This window comes from Quercus robur, chromosome 5 (assembly GCF_932294415.1).
Source record: "Quercus robur chromosome 5, dhQueRobu3.1, whole genome shotgun sequence".
NCBI classification, from domain to species: domain Eukaryota; kingdom Viridiplantae; phylum Streptophyta; class Magnoliopsida; order Fagales; family Fagaceae; genus Quercus; species Quercus robur.
This window is the reverse complement of record NC_065538.1, coordinates 85,017,511-85,022,290: the sequence shown is the minus strand read 5'-3', so window position 1 is coordinate 85,022,290 and position 4,780 is coordinate 85,017,511. Positions and strand designations below refer to the sequence as shown.

At 40.9% G+C, this 4,780-nt stretch overlaps 1 non-coding gene across 1 annotated transcript; it reads right to left on the bottom strand.

Annotated features, from left to right (window-relative positions):
- Window positions 1-390: 390 nt before the first annotated feature.
- Window positions 391-462, bottom strand: TRNAK-UUU (transfer RNA lysine (anticodon UUU)). The gene has a single exon. It is a non-coding gene; the product is annotated as a tRNA-Lys (tRNA).
- Between the last annotated feature and the right edge of the window lie 4,318 nt (window positions 463-4,780).

The window sequence follows — 4,780 nt, the reverse complement described above, 5'->3', positions numbered from 1 at the left end:
TTGTAATGCAAGAAATATAACCTTTTTTTTTTCATTGCCAATTGATTATTATTATTATTATTATTATTATTATAAGAATACTAATTTTAATTTTTTTTTGTAAATCCAAAAAGAAAAAGAAAATGAAATAACTACATCCAAAAATGATAATTATAAATAAAGGAGAACGCCGTCTGTGGGGATCGAACCCACACAACCACAGACGGATTGTTGCTACTTTGCAATGCAAGAAATATAACTTTTTTTTTTCATTGCCAATTGATTATTATTATTATTATTATTATTATTATTATTATAAGAATACTAATTTTAATTTTTTTTTGTAAATCCAAAACGAAAAAGAAAATGAAATAACTACATCCAAAAATGATAATTATAAATAAAGGAGAACGCCGTCTGTGGGGATCGAACCCACGACCACGTGGTTAAAAGCCACGCGCTCTACCACTGAGCTAAGACGGCTTTGATACAACTTTTGAGTTTTAATAAATATATAGTTTTTGGTTTAGACAAGTGTTCTTAGATGAACTGCACTTACAAACCCAATTCCCGTCTCTATGATCATTGATCACTCTCATAGTTAGATTTAGGTGAGTTTCATCCTAGTGTATTTTCGTTGCAGAAATACCCCATTTTCAATTGCATCACTTTACCATGGTATTTAGCAGAGAATAACACTTTATTAAGAGCATCTGCATTGGAACAGATGCAGATGCAGATGCTTACTAAACAGTATAATTATTGATGCTTGCTTCTCAAATGCACCCTCTAAAAGAGCATTAGCATTGGAATTGTTAAAACTTAAAAATCTCAAAAAGCCATTTTTAACGACCCAAACACCAAAATGGGTCAACATTGTATTATACTAATATGGTGAGGAGTCCTCTACCAACGAGTCAGTGACAATATGGTGACTAGGTGGAAACAAAGAATGAGAGAATACATGAGAAAAAGAAAATGTGTCCCTTAAAACATGTGTGATCCCACATGTTGTGAGAAAGATGTCTGATAATAGTGTCTCATAATATGTTATTCAATGTCATTGGCCAAGTTTCTCAAGTGGGATATGATTTTCTTTTGCCAACATGTGCCAAAGAACCCAAATGTCACAAAAGATCAAACATTTCACTTGATCACCTACTCACATGCCATTTATTTCAATGAAAAACCTTATATAAAGATAGTTTTTTTTGTCTCTATGTGTTTTGGTAGCATTAAAAAAAGGTAAAAAAAACTATTTTTGGTCAAAAGAAAAATTATGACAAATAGATTTTTTTTTTTTTTTTTTGTTACAAATTTTTAGAAAACAACTCTATCTCACATCACATGAAACAAAAGAGTAAAGATTCACACTTTCAAACTCATTTTCAAGATTTCTACTAAACACAAAAAAATTAAAGTGTTTTTTACAAAAAAAGAAATTTCATCATTTCCAAAAGAAAAATGCTAATATCGAAACTGATAAAGCCTTAGTTAAAAGCATGGTGTGACATTGCCAATCAAAGTGAGTCGGTTGGTCTGATGGGTCAGATTGATCGTCTCATTGAGCAAACCATTCACACCAGGACCTAAGAATTGAGATCTACACTTTTTACAAAAAGTATATACAACTTTAGACAATAACCCCACTTTTAAATCTGCATGAAATTTTAATTGGTTTTTGTTTACAAATTCGTGTTTAATTTATTCATCATGCAGAATGATAACAAAAGTCTATCATCAATTTATATTCGGGGTTCAAAACTTTTCCCTTCACAATGTTCACATGAGCTAAACCCAAGAAATTTTCATGTGCGCACCCAAGATGAGACTAACGAGTTGATTTTACTTTGGGCTCACAATCTATTTATGATGTGGGCTTTGGATTTCCTACCCTGGGTGATTCTTGCTTAGAGGCCCAGCAGCAACTCTCCAACTTTTGTATTCTTTTCCCTACACTCTTGTAACTCTATATTGCTCTTAATTCTAAGCTCCCCTCAGAACCTTTCAACCCAAAAAAAAAAAAAAAACCCCTCTCTTCCTTTAGCTTCTCATATATATAGCCAAGCATTAGTGGAGGGATTATGATTGCTTTCAGAGTTAGTGCAATAAGAGATCCAATATCGTTGATTGTAGGTGGGTGCTTAGGTGGGAGTGGCTTTGGAAATGATTCCCACTTCAGGAGGTATGCTCGGCAGTGATAATCCCGGCACTGCCGAGCAACCGAGAGACAATACAACCGAGCAATCACTTTCTTGTTAGGGAAGTAGATCACCAGATGGGATCCTGGAGGTGTAGCATGGTACGAATTGATGAAGATCCTTTTGTTCAATGGGCTTAAAGGTGACTTAAGGCCTGGGCCTAAAGGCAATACGGGCCATGTTGTCAAGATGAAGCCCGAAGCCCAAATGTGTCCAGATATCACAAGGCCGTACAATAGCCCCCCCTTGATTCGTGCCCAGTTCTCGGGAACCGGGAATGAATCAAGGAGTCCAAGAGTCGATTGTTACCCAACAAGCTCAAAGGGTGGATTCTGGACAGTTGAGGAACCCATTAATGCGCTCTCGAAAGGCGCGTTGCATCTGACTGTTCGCTTAGTCGCCATCATTATCTGATGGTTTGTGAACCGAAGTGGCACGTGTGGCAATAAATGGGGATTCGTTGGTTTTCCTGCCTCCTCCCAATTATTAAATGTCACTCATTCCCTCTTTGGCTCCTATAAATAGCCATCTCTAAGTCCCTCCTTCACTTTTGCATTTTTCATCCTTCAAACTTTCACTCTACCGAGCATATTTTCCTTGTGCGTCCATCTTCCAACCAAGAACTCTTCCTCCTTAGAGCCCGTAGTAAGTTTCCTCTCCCTTTCCTTCTTTTTCTTCTATTACTTCCTGTTCTATCGTAATCATAGTCCTAGGAATCCTAGCTTAGAGAATGAGTTTTTCTTACTTACTTTCTTCAGAAGCCACTTTAGCCACTTTTAGGGCGGCTTACAACATCCCCGAGGATGTTGATATCGCCTATTGTCATGAGGGTGATATCGACATCCAAGGCGTCGTGGCTCAAACACTGTATTCTTTCCTTTAATGGCCATCCTTGAGGGTGGGGTTAGGTTCCTTGTTGACCCCCTCATCATTAGCACCCTTAGGTTTTATGGACTTTGCCCCGACCACCTCCCCCTAATTTTTACCGAGTGGTGAGTTATGTTAGTAGGTTGAACCAGTTGTTCGGGTTGCAACTAGATCACCACGACATTAATTTCATGTACGGTTTGTGCAGCAAAATTACTTCAAACTGTTATTTAAAAACAAGAGATACGCGTGTATGGCTTATACCATGCCTACCTGATTCGAATAAGAACTCGATTGGCGAGTTTGTACGGGTGAGCGGTAGATGATTTGCCGACAAGCTCCCCTGCCCTTTTTTGCCTCGTGATGTAGGTCGGTACCGAACACATTTATTTGTAAATCTATGTTTTTCTTTATTGTACCTGACTATTTCGATTGACTGATCGTTAACTAATTTTTGTGTTGTTTCCATGCAGAGAGCAAGTGGTTCAAGCAGGACCTTAGAGTGGTGCATGTAAAAGACCTAAATTTTGTGCTTAGTTTAGAAATTTTTGTTCACTGGGACGGATAGCTCCGAGCGTCCCACTTGATCCTCGGTGTTGACCCCGTGTACTCCACTTGGTAAGCATTCGGCCAAGCCTTATTAGTTGACAGTCCCCTCCTCTCCTATATTGACGTACGACACGCGAATTTCCTCCCCCCAAAACTTACAATAGGCAAAGCTTGGGATCTTGGTCCGCAATACACTTGCCGGACGAACTTGCACCTATATGAGACGAGTTGGCTGAACATGTATCTTTGCGACGCCGAGAGCAAGCACACGAGAGGATTTAGCCTGAGGCCCCCGTTCAGCCTGAGGTTTTTGTAGAACCCGAGGCCCTTATTGAACCTAAAGCTCCCATTTGGGAAACCGAGGAAGCGATCATTGAATTAATTAGCTCTTCAGAAACCGAATCCGACCAGGGTCATGATATGGTGCAATGAAAGACAATGACAATCAGCCGTTTTGTGGCCGGTGCCCGGCCAGCCGCGCAGCAGCAATGACCCCAAGGCCAAGATCAAACTCCCCCTCCTCCTCCTCCGACTAGCAGCACTAGGAAGAGACCACGCACGGCAGAACAAACCTTGGTGAATTTGGGAGATGTGCCCACACGGACTCCCCTCCGATCATCGACGGGCATTATCATCTAGGAGCCAATGGTCCAGACTGAGGTGAATGTAGCGTCTACCTCCCGGGCAGTGGCGGAATGGCAGCCTTCCTTTAAGCTTGACAGTAAACCCCTCCCCTAGTCCGCTTGTTTAAGAATATGGGAAAAGGGCCAAGGGGGCCGTGTTGCCCAGAGTTTGGTGCACGGCCTCCTTCTGCCCGAAGATATGCACACTTTCGAGGACGGGACGGATGAGTCACTAGGCCGGCGGTTACAATGGCACACTATTGCGGTAATATCTCACCCCCTGGTTTTCTAGTCGTTTTGACACTTGCTTTTATTTTCATACCCCTTACTATTTGCTTTATCAGGCCGTGCAATTGACTCATATCGTTGATAGGAGGATGAAAGAGCTTTCCAAGGATGCTGAGCGGGAAAAAGCTCTTAAGGACGTTGCTAAGGCTATGGCAAAAGAAAAGGTGAAGGCTGCTGAGACCGCAGAGAAGAAGGCCGCTATGGCTGAGAAAGCTAGGGCATTGGTAGAGAGCAAATCTACAGAGCTAGAGGTGCAACTGGGCGGCACCGAGC